We start from the raw sequence: 12534 nt of genomic DNA, 5'->3' as shown, positions 1-12534 counted from the left end.
TGGGTAAATGCCCAGAAGTGGATTACTGCGTAATACAGTAGTTCTAATTTTTAAAAAGATTTTATTTATTGATTTGAGAGAGAGAGTGAGCAGGGGAGCAGCAGAGGGAGAGGGAGAAGCAGACTCCTTGCTAAGCAGGGAGCCTACCATGGGGCCTCATCCCCAGGACTACAAAATCATGACCTGAGCCAAAGGCAGACGCTTAATCGACTGAGCCACCCAGATGCTCCTGATGTTTCTATTTTTAATTTTTTGAGGAAACTCCATACTGTTTTCCACAGTGATTCTACTAATTCACATTCTCACCAACATTTCATGAAAGATCCTTCTTCACCTGTTATTTCTTGTCTTTTTGATTTTAGCCATTCTCACAGGTGTACAGTGATATATATTTTTAAAAATATTTATTTATTAAGTAAACTCTAAACCCAACACGGGGATTGATCTCACAACCCTGAGATCAAGAGTCATATGCTCCTCTGACTGAGCCAGCCAGGCACCCATGTAAGGTGATATTTTATTATGGTTTTAATTTGCATCTCCCTGAGGGGTTTGCGCTTTCTTTCATTTGTATTTGGAGATTTTATATATATCTATATATCTAGTCTCCAGGAAGTCCATGCAATGGACTTCCTGGAGACTAGATATATAAAGGACAAGGAATAAATAGAAGTAACAGAAACTAAGTTATGAGAAACAATGTTGCCCGCTTTCCTGCAGAGGGGAAATCATCCTGTAGCCATGCAGAGACCAAAGCCTCACACACCTGGGTCACCTAGACCTCTGAAGGGAGCTGGGGGTGGAATCAGGTCACAGACTGACATTTTCAAAGATCAGAGCTCGTTGGAATAGAGTTTTTCAAAACCTGCTTGGATTTTCCATCGGTAAGTCCATATTGCCTTGTAAGGAGTGGACTGGGGACAAGGAAAAGAAACTCAGAGCTAATGAGTGGGTAGCAAAGGTTGACAACATTCCATGCTGGAAATGATTACAATGTCATCCAGGAGGTATGACCTGGAGTCTCACCCCCACCTCCCCTGGGCTCCCACCCACTCAAGCTGATTCCAAATGCCCTTGACCACATTGTCTCTGCTGGTCCAAGCAACCCCATCTCCCCACTTCTAGGCTAGAGAGCGGCTAATGGTGGGGGTGCTGCCAGTGAGGCTTGTGGTTGGCAGGGTTGTGGAGGGCGGGGCAGTGTTCTGCATTGTCAGGACAGCAAGAGCACGGGTAGGAGGCCCCGACCAAAGAGATGGCCCCTTCCCTCTACTAGATAAGCCCTCCTCAAAAGTATTCAGTAACTATTGTGGTGATCCCTGGGAACTGGAGCTTTTATGGTCTGGGGTGAGTCGAGGGTGAACAGAGCAGATCCTTTGACGAAATATCCCGAGGCCACTGTCTAGGTCTCCACCATGTGCTCAGTAGGTGGGGAGCCAGTGGAGAGCCCTATCTTCTGGAAGAACCGCAGGGATAGGGCTCATGTTGATAGAGACACATGATGGGGCTGATAACCCGTTCTGGGCATACTGGGCAGCCTTCTGGCAGGCTGCCCTCCAGGGAGGGGGACCCTCTTGGGACAACTGTGTACATCACGAGACCATTTACTCATCTTTACCTTTCCACCCTCCAGCTCCATCCTGCCGCCTCCAGCAAATTTTTATCGTGTGCAGAAAAGAATGAGGCCCCAAAGGACCTGAGTCTGTTAGAAAGCTGAAGAGAGAAAATTAGACTTCTCAGATCCTCAAAGGACTTGTATTTGAGGTGAATCAAAGGTATTTGAGGTGAATACTGTGGACAAAGCATGTGAGTTGCTAGAGATTTGGGTGAGGATCCACTCACTTAGAGAAGTGTCTCCCAGAGGCAGGGTTCCACCATTTCCCCCAAATCCTGTCAGCTTCCCCTTCAAGAAGTTTTCCAGTTTAACTCAACAAACATTTCCTGAACAAAGCGCCTCGCCCAACTCCCTGAGGATTCAACGTTAAACCCCCATGTTCTCAGGGACCTTGACAATGGAGTGGGGTTGAGAGGCCAGGCCTTCGACAGTTAGGTCAAGTGGACCTTTAAATTATACTTAATAATAAAATAATAAATAATAAAATAAATTTAAAGCAGAACTTTAAATTAAAGCTGAATCCATTTGTCCAAATATAAATGACTTCTTTTTTATTTTGTCCTCAGTGGAGATGACTCAAGACTTACTAATGCCCTCTGGGGAGATGAAGTCTGGGAAGCAATGAAAATGGAAAATTATAGAGGCCTCCCCCTTTTTTTTTTTGACAGGTACACTAGCTGGGCACTCCTTGGGTACTTTCTCCACAAACAGAAACTCAAAGGCTTGGGGCTCTTGGTTTGGGAGGAACATTAAGGAACATTAAGGAAAGGGGCCAGAAAGTACAGTCTGGTCTGTTATTAAGTAAGCACAGCTGGTTCCAGTGTCCTGGCACCTCCTTCTCCAAGAACAAGTTTGACTCACTCACTCGAACAAGTTTATTTGCTGACAGGAAAGTGAGGAGGAAAAGGAGCCAGAATTTGCCGCACACCTCATCCAAAAATTGCATTTCTTACCAAAAAGGAATTCTGACTTCACCTGCAGCCACGTCCTCTGTTCTGGGTGGGGCTCTGGGTGCTGCTGAAGGAGCTGCCTTGCCTTGCTCCGCTGTCATCCCTGGAGAGGGTCTTGTCTGCGCACGAAAGCAGGCATGCAAAACCCAGCTTGGATCTGGGGCTTTGAGCAGAGTAGATTTCTCCAAAGGATGACAGCTAAAACTGTACAAGATACAGTTTTACTTTTTTTTTTTTAATTTCTTTATTTGCTTTGTTTTCTTTTTTCCTACCTAGTGATCAGTGGGGGTAAGGTGCTCAGGAGTAGCAGTAGACACTGGCTGGATGGACGACTGTCACCTTTTTGATGAGTGACCCTGTTGATTTTTTTTTTTTTTTTTAGATTTTATTTATTTACTTGACAGAGATCACAAGTAGGTAGAGAGGCAGGCAGAGAGAGAGGGTGAAGCAGGCTTCCTGCAGAGCAGAGAGCCCGATGCGGGGCTCGATCCCAGGACCCTGGGATCATGACCTGAGCTGAAGGCAGAGGCTTTAACCCACTGAGCCACCCAGGCGCCCCCCTGTTGATTTTTTACAAAAACAGATTGGGGAAAGCAGGTGGAGGGAGAGTTGGGTTAATCATTGTTAGCCGGTGAAAATGGCTGACTTATCGCTGGCGTGGTGAGAAAGTTCAGCTTCAGGACCTTGAACTGTGCATCTATTGACCAGGTGGGGGGAGCGTGGTTCATGTCTCAGGATGGGCTGGACATTTTGTCCACAGGAAAACCCCAGAGGGCATTTGCTTCACTGTCAACAGTGAACAGCTGCCTGCTCACTACCTTCTCCTTACGCCCCAGAGTCTGCCTTCTACCAACATCAGGTGGACGATGGGAACTTTGACAGGAAGCATGGACCGGCCATCCTTTGCCTGCCCCCGCCCCCCCATCTTCCTTGCTGTCCTCCCTGGAGAAGCTGTTGTTCCCTCCAGAGAATATCCTGTTTCCACACATGGTCAACCAGTCCCCTCCCCGCCAGATGGTAGACAGTTCTCCTGCTCCACGTCAACCCTTGGGCAATGCCAAATCATGTGAGCCCTCAGGACACATTCTTGCTGTCAAATTTCATCCTTCCTGCCAGGAGTTAAACTTTGTCCACGGTACACTGCAGAGGCAGAGGCACGGGAAGTAAGTCTCCAATATAGTGGTTGGAACCGTGTGCAAAAAGCTCATTTTCCCCTTCCTTCTGGTCTGTACCCCGGAGGCAAAGAGGGGCTATCCAAGGTGAGACAGGAAATGTGACTCAAGCTAAAGATGCCATCCCTTCCTTGCTTCAATTCAAGGCTTCTTTGAAATTCTTTGAAAGAATTGGGACCGAGGAACAAGAAGGGAAACTAAGTCCTGCTGCTGCCAGAGCTCAGCCCGGTGGGAGGTGGAGTGAGGTGGGGTCTGCCCGGGGTGGTGGTGGTGGTGGTGGTGGTAGAGGTGGGTGTGGGACAGAAGGAGGGTCTTGATTTCCCTTAGAAGATTCTTAGAGACACCCTCAGGCCTCCCGCGGGCACCCCGAAGACCACCCCTCCCCCGCTGCTATCGCCAGGATTTAACAGGAAAATAAAAGATTACAAGGGAAGATGAAAGAGCTGTGTGACCTTGGCTGAGTCACTACAGTCGTCTGGGTTTGACTTTTGTCAACAGTTTTGAGGAGACTTGGTGACCGCCACCCTTCGTCCTGTGTTAACATTCCCGAGTCTTTGTTGCTCCCTTGAAAAGGAGTTCCCATGACGTGGTTCCTGACTTTTAATGACCCAACAGAAGTCAATGATTCATTATTGCTAGAAGGAGAAGATAAATGTGTTCATATCTTCTTCGTTAAAATATTTTCCAAAGTCCTGTAGTTATGGAGCACCTGGCAGGCTCAGTTGGTGGGGAGGTGGGCTCTTGATCTCAGGGGTGGATCTGAGCCCTACACTGGATATAGAGATTACTTTAAAAAAAAAAAAAAAGGCAGGACGCCTGGGTGGCTCAATTGGTTAAGCGGCTGCCTTTGACTCAGGTCATGATCCCAGCGTCCTGGGATGGAGTCCCACATCGGGCTCCTTGCTCGGCAGGGAGCCTGCTTCTCCCTCTGCCTCTAGCCTGCCACTCTGTCTGCCTGTGCTTGCGCTCTCTCTCTAACAAATAAATAAAATCTTAAAAAAAAAAAAAAGGCAACATAGTCACATAGTTTTTAAAAATTCAGAGTTCAGGGCGCCTGGGTGGCTCAGTGGGTTAAGCCTCTGCCTTCGGCTCAGGTCGTGATCTCAGGGTCCTGGGATCGAGCCCCATGTGGGGCTCTCTGCTCAGCGGGGAGCCTGCTTCCTCCTCTCTCTCTGCCTGCCTCTCTGCCTACTTGTGATCTCTGTCTGTCAAATAAATAAAATAAAATCTTTTTAAAAAATAAATAATATAAAAGTAAAAATTCAGAGTTCAAAGGAATATTCAGTGAAGCTGGTTTTTCCTCCCACCTCTGGGCAACTTCCAGATACCAGTGTGCAGCCCAGAGCTGCCAGGCAAAAGGGGTCCAAGAAGCCCTCTGGGGGTCTCCAGTAGAGGGGAGCTCCCTGCACAGACGCTGGAAGCCAGCCCAGACGGAGACTGGAGGAGGGGGCAGTTCCCCCTTCTCTTCCCCCCTCTCTTTCTCCCCCAGCTCTGCCCTGCAGTCTTTTAATCAACTCTTTCCTTAATGGCCGGAGAGTTTTTGTCCCAACCAAAACACCACGCTGCACAGCCAGTTATGAGCCCTTCCCTCTTCCGGAGCCCAGCTGGGGGGAGATAATTAGGAAATCAGTAGTCTTGGACCCTTTGAGCCCACACCTTACCCCCTCTGAGAATTCCCCAATGAGGACCACAATGCAGAGAAAGAGGAAGAGGCCTGGAATTGTCCTGAAAACAAACAGTGAGGTTTCCCTGCCCCCCAACCCCCACCCCCAAGCCTGCAAAGGGCCAAGGAACTATTCTGAGCTATGAAAACACGGCAGGGCTCTGCTAGGAAGTAAACAGCCGTCTGTCCCGCCAACGCCTGTCTCCCTGGACACGAGTCCTGACACTGCTGGATCTCCAGCCAGCAGGCAGGAGACAGAGGGAGAAAGGCAAGGAGAGTCTTGCATGCCTCCCTCCTCTAGGATGAAAGGGAAAGACAGTGTTTGCTCTATTTTTAGGAGTTTAAAGATTTCCTTTACTATAGTAGGGCTGAAGTGGAAGGAGGGTGGCACTGGAGTCCCGGAAGTTCAGGGGATCTCTCCAACCTTGAATTCCAGAAAGCAGGACGCCTGCTGCTCCCTCCTCAGCCCGGTGCAACTTCTGTCTCCTCTGCTCTACTGGGAAGTCCGCATGACCTTCTCACTGTCATATCTGCTGATTGGCCTTTTCTCATCCTTCTTCCTTGATCTTTTGGCCACATCTGGCACTTCTGACAGCTGTTTTGAAGGGTTCGCCCTCCTTGTGTTCAGGGTTGCTCCAGCAAGCTCTCCCCTCCTCTCCTCTCTCCTCTTCCTCCTCCCATGGCATGATGTTGGACACGGCTTGGACACCACTTGGGTGTCCCACACATTCCTCAAATCCACGAGTTCCTTCCAGACCTGTTCCTCCTCTGGACGTTCTTGCTTTGTATACACCTCTCTTCTTCCTCCATCTTTTAGGCACTGAGCCTGGCAACCTTTGAGTCATCCTCGATGCTGCCTCATTGGGTTCTGACCATATATTTTCTATTCTTGCTGCTCCTTGTCAATCTCTCTGCCTAGACCTGCTAGTCAGTCCCTTATCGAATGATCTCCTACTCCCCTTCTCGCTGACGGCCCAAGTCCTCCAATAGACTGCTGGCAAAACAGTCTTCTTACAATACAGTTCTTCTCACTGGTCACCTAAAAAATATCCAGAGGCTCCCCAATGCCTCCAGAATGAAGTTCAAATTCAAGTTTACTCACAATCAGACCCCAGGTGATCTTTCTAGCCTTATGTTTCCAATCTCTCCTTCATGGATCCCTCACTCTAGTTCTATATTAGATGGGTTTGGATTTCCCTGATACACCTTGGTTTTCCTAAATTTGCTCTTCCCTTCACCTGGAATACAATTTTCCCCATCCCATCATGTCCAGATTATTTTTTTTAATTAACATATATTATTAGCCCCAGGAGTACAGGTCTGTGAATCTCCAGGTTTACATACTTCACAACACTCACTGTAGCACATACCTTCTCCAATGTCCATAACCCAACCATCCTCTCCCTAACCCCCACCCCCTTCGTGTCCAGATTCTAACCATGTTCAGGGGCAAACTAATAAAGCCTTTCCAACCCACTAAAGCTCACCCCTCCTCACTGTAAAGGAATAAACTGACCTGAATCCCCTAGCACTTCACTGTTCTGATCTTGGGGCACTCCTCATGTTCAAACCTTGCATTACAGTTGTTTTTCCTATGTCTCAACATTTTCCCTGCTGTTCTGAGCCCTGGGGGCCATGAAAACATTTCTTCCAGCTTTCAGAACTGAACTCTGAGTGTTTATCATGGTAGCCTATGTAGATGGCTGTGACAGCTCTCAACGCGGCCCCCTGTCCTTTTGCACTGTGACTTTGCCTGTCTTCCTAGCAACTTGTGAAGTTTACATCTCCATCCCTTGACCCTGGGCTTGATCTCAAGCCTTGGCTCGGAAAGCCTCCGTTCACTAGGGCTATCCTTTTGGGGCTGGGCCACAAAGGGGAAAAGTCAAGGCTGGTCTGCTGAGACTCACTACTGTAACATGTGACCTGATGGCCAGCTCTAGCCACCAGACATGCGAGTGACACCAAATGACACCATCCAGCTCCAGTCCTACTGCCAGAGATCTGTGGCTGTGTGAGTGATCCTGGGTGATTCCGGCAGAAGAACTTCCCATCTGAGCCCAGCCCCGATAGCTGACCTATGGAACAAATAACAAATAAAATGATTTCCTGTTTTAAGTCATTAAGTTTCAGGGTGATTTTTTTTTGTTTCATTTGGTTTTTGGTTTTTTGGTTTGTTTGTTTGTTTTTTTTCCCCAGGGCGGGTTTTTATGAAGTAGCAGAAGTGCCCAGTAGATGCTGGTTAATGAACTATGAAATACTGGCTAGTATTCATTGAGCACTTACTATACGTCAAGAACTGGTTTTGGAAAATTACATGGATTATCTCATTGAATCCTCATAAAAATTCCAAGGTAAATCTTATTACTGTCCCCATCTTACAGGTGTGGAAAGTGAGCTACAAAGAAGTTAAATAAATTCCCCAAGGGTGACATTTGCCAGAACCAAACGCCAGCAATCTAGCTCTAGAAACCCCACCACGAACACTATGCCATGTTGTGGAATGAGGAAAACGTGAACTCATTGGGGATGTTGCCTCACAAACACCTTTCCCATGTGCATGCCCCGTGCTACAGCATTTGGGGGGCCAATACTCAGCCTCTGCCTCTAACTCTCCCACCCCATGCTTCTTGGGGTCCATCCCAGGCTCTGGACCTCTCCTGTCTGTATCAGGAAAAGCCCAGTGTGGGGAACTGATTTCAGATCTGCCAATGTTCACCTACTCAGAAACCTTCTGTGCCATCTCCCCCTCTTTCTGTGACCTTTGCTGGGTAATGGTTCCAGCGGTGCAGGTCTCATCTGGAGAGGGAATGCTCAGGCTCAGCGCGTCAGTGTCGCCCTTTGGCCCCATGTCCTGGCCTAACCTGTACGGCCTGGGTGATTTTTCACTTGAAATTCTGGGGCTTTCTTAGATCTTCCTTTCAGAGGTAGTCAAAAAGGAAAAACTGGATATGAAATGTCTTCTTATAAAACAGAATTACCTGACTATAACAATAGTTATTGTTTGTTCAAATTTCAACAAAGATGTATTTAAGCACCTATAATGGGCATTGTGGGTCACCCATAATGCTAGGCACCAGGCCAGTGAGGCCAACAGGACATGGGTCTTGCCCCAGAGAGCTCAGTCTCAGATGGGGAGCAAAGGGAGAATACATGGAGACAGTGAACTAGAATTCAGCACTGAACCTCTTTGCAGGGTTCTGTCCAAAGTACCAAGGGAACAGGGAGAACAAAGCAACTAGGTTTGCTCAGGGAGTGCTATTCGAGGATGAATAAATGCAGGAAGGAGTAAGGGAGGAGGAAGAGGGAAGAACCAGAGTAAGGAAGGAGGGGGTACAGAGGCACGAGTGGATGGGAATGGAATGGGGAAGGCCACATGGTTGGAGCATTTAGAGTGTGGGACATCAGGATGGCAGGGGGTGCTGAAACTGATTTATGAATGATCCCATATGTCTGGCAGAGAGTAAGGAGCTCTTAGGATTTATTTTCACTTTTATTCTTTTAGAGCGGGAGAGAGAGAAAGCTCAGGTACACACAAGCTGGGCTGGAGAGGCAGAGCTTAAGCAAGCTTAAGATTCCATCCAGTGTGGAGCCTGATGTGGGGCTCCATCTCACAATGCTGATATCACGACCTGAGCCAAAATCAAGAGTCAGATCCTTAACCAACTGAACCACCCAGGCGCCCCCAAGGAGCTCTGGAGTTCAGTTGGCCAAGGAAAAACTGTAGGAGGAGAAAGGAAGGAAGGTGAGAATTTGCTCACACTGAGTTTCTGCTCTGGAAGTTAGATGTGAAGTCTAGGCAAGTCTAGGTGGGTTGTAGCAGGAGAGTCTGGCTGATATCTCCAGGGCACCCCATGATGGTTTCTTGGTGAATTCACCACAGTCCAAGGGAGGGACCTAAGTCAGAAACCAGATTCATCAGATCACCCAGGGAGATCATCTTTCAGGAAGATCTAAATTCATCAAAAGAACAATTGCAGGTGAATCTTCATTTATGGTAACTGTCAAAGCAAAAAAAAATTTTAACAGAATATCAATTAGTTCATGTATACAAGAGATATAATTGACTTGCCCATTTTCCTTCCATGACCAAGGTGTGATGGGAAGCTGGCTCAAGGAGCTGGGAATCAGAATCAGAAGTTGATCATGGGCTACATTTGACAGTGTCTCATGCCTCCAACCAAGTGGCTAATGTGCCTCCAGAGCTGCACATGCCCAGGCTTGGGCTGGCTTCTCTGCTCTAGACGATTCACTAATGCTCCTTTCCTGCACCTTCTTATTTTTTTTTTTAAGATTTTATTTATTTATTTGACAGACAGAGATCACCCCAGGCGCCCCTACTGCACCTTCTGATGAACATATTATTTATATATTTTAGACACATTCTTTGTAGATCTTTGTATATCAATATTCCTCTGGCAAGCTTGGAACTGAACTGTTGTCCCAGAGTTTTCTCAACCTTGGATACACGTTAGAATCACCATGGTGAGGGAGCACCTGGGTGGCTCAGTGGGTTAAAGCCTCTGCCTTCGGCTCTGGTCATGATCCCAGGGTCCTGGGATCGAGCCCCACATCGGGCTCTCTGCTCAGTGGGGAGCCTACTTCCCCCTTTCTGTCTCTGTCTGCCTCTCTGCCTACTTGTGATCTCTGTCTGTCAAATAAATAAAAAATTAAAAAAAAATCACCATGGGGAAATATAAGAGCTGCTAATATCTGAGCCTCACCCCCAGGGACTCTGATGTGATTGGTCTGAGGTACAGCCTGGTATGCAGAGTTTTACAAGTTCCACCAATGATTTAATACACAGTCAAGGTCAAGAGGCTTTGCTTTAAGGCAACTGTGCATATTTCTGTTCTGGTCCATTGCATGTTGATTTTGCTCTTAGAGGGTCACTTACCATGGATCAGGTACCAAGTTCAACAATACTTCTCAAATATCACCTTGTTGAATTCTTTAACCAGGCCTGCCAGGCAGTGAGGAAGTGCAGTGGGATAGGAGAAAGCTGTCAGCTATAATTCCACAAAGGCTTGGGTTCAAGCCCAGCCCCCTGTTTATTAGCCAGATGACTTGTGGCAAGTTACTTAATCCTCTGAAGCTTAGTATTCTCATCTGTAAAATGGGAATGATAATAATATCTGCTTCTCAAGGTTGTTGTGAGGCAACAGATGGAAATTACCTCACCCGGGTTGGTCTTCATCATCCTGGCTCCATTTCAATGGGAGAAGCAGGAAAGACTGAGACTTCACTTTCCTTGAGGATCTTTAAGAAAGGGGGAGTCCCCCATCATATTCTGGCCCACAGACATAAGGCCAAGGAGTATAAGGAACATGCCATGGGCAGGTGTCTGGGATAAAAGCCTTATAATCGATTTCCAGTCACAGAGTCCAGATGTGGGGAGGAAGAGGAAGAATTATATAGAAGCTGCAGATACCTGCCTACAAAGCCTGAGTGGAGCAAACATGGTCAACCATCGGCCATGGGCCATGTGTTGGAGGGGGGACCTGAAGCAGGTGCCGCTAAAAGACCAGCTTGCATGGATAGTGTGTGTGTGTGTGTGGTGGTTGAGGTCCTTTAAGTGGGGTCTGTAGGTCCAACAGTCCCCAGAGACCCACATTCCCAGAGTTCTTTACCACTCACCAGGATTCCCCTAAAACTTTGCTACTCTGACTCTTGGATCTCTCTGGGCTATTCCTCAGGGTCTGGTTACTCTTTCTCTTGCGGCTGGAAGCGTGTGTTCCCAGGGAAGGCCTTCCAACGAGGCTGCCTCAGGGCTTTTCCTGAGCACTCCCTGCGTACCCACTCCTTCGGAGTGGCTCAGATTATCCCCTCTGACCCCAGTGGGGAGCCCATCACACACCTATTGGTTAGCAGATGAGCCACAGTAGCAGAGCCCCTCACACAGACCTCAGCCTGGGGGCATGCATCCCCTCTCCCCATTTTTGCAAGAGGAGAAGCAGAGCTAGAACAGCCAAGAGAAGCATTCTTGGCTCCTCCCCGCATTTGTTTGGTGCAGGCTGGGGGGAGCCAAGAGGAGAGCATCTATACCCATCATGGTTCAAATTTTTTCACACAAGGAAACACAAGAAAGTCAAAACAGGGCATTTATCCGGGCTGAGAGGATAAAGAAAGACTAAATTGCTGACCTTAGAAACAAAATGGAAAGAAGCATCAGTTTAACTGTCTTAACCAGCTCTGCCTTCACCCCTTCTTCATCTGAGATATTTCACCATATCCTGCTGCTATTCTTGAATCAACAGTGTGGCTCCCATGGCTTTTAGTCTTTGTATGAAGGTCCCTTTGCCAGAACTCAGTTCCTTTCCACATCACTTGGTTAACCTGGGGGTGTAGGCAGTTCTCGAGGGAATCGTAGGATTTCCGTGGTGTCTTGGCATTTCTATCTGCTCTCAAGTTGAGCTGGACCCAAATCTCTGTGCCCTCAATTACCCTCTTGCCATGGTTTGCCCTCCCCTAGGGCTGGGTCAGTGGCCTGGCCTTCCTCCTGGGAAAGGAAGCCCCTCTCTTCCTGACCCCACAACCCCCTTTTCTAGAAAAGAGACTGACACAAGTAGGCAAGCTATCCAAGCAGAGGTGTGGACACCACTTTCCCCATGGGTTTCTCTAGTCTGGAGGCATCTCCCAATCTTACTCTTGCCCCCACACTCTTTTCTGGAAACTCTTCTAGTTCTTATTTATCCTCATCCACAGTATACATCCCAGGAAGGCCAATGGGGATGGGAGGCCCTGGAGGATGTTGACCAGGCCAGGCTGGTTCTCACTGGGACATCCCTGGCTCATTGGCATGCCTGCCCCTGATCAGACAGCCCCTGGCCTTCGGGCCAGGCTCCGGATGCTTTCTGGTTGCTATCTTCAGTGATGTTCTGGTCATGGGGGGCTGGCTGTTGGAACGGAAGCCACTGTCACTCATGGCCCTTAGAACATTCCACCCACAAAACTCCCTGAATTGCTTCTGTCCTTTGACCATCCTATCTCAAAAGCATATTCCCTGTGGTCTCCATCCATGCCAGGAACTCAGAAGACCATTTGGCAGAGGAGACAGATGACAAGATGACAGGAGGAACATTTTTATTCAGGTACCGAGAGGAGGGAAACGCCAGGGAGCAGAAGCTGAAGTAGCACGAG

This window comes from Mustela erminea, chromosome 18 (assembly GCF_009829155.1).
Source record: "Mustela erminea isolate mMusErm1 chromosome 18, mMusErm1.Pri, whole genome shotgun sequence".
NCBI classification, from domain to species: Eukaryota; Metazoa; Chordata; class Mammalia; order Carnivora; family Mustelidae; genus Mustela; species Mustela erminea.
This window is presented reverse-complemented; position numbering follows the sequence as displayed.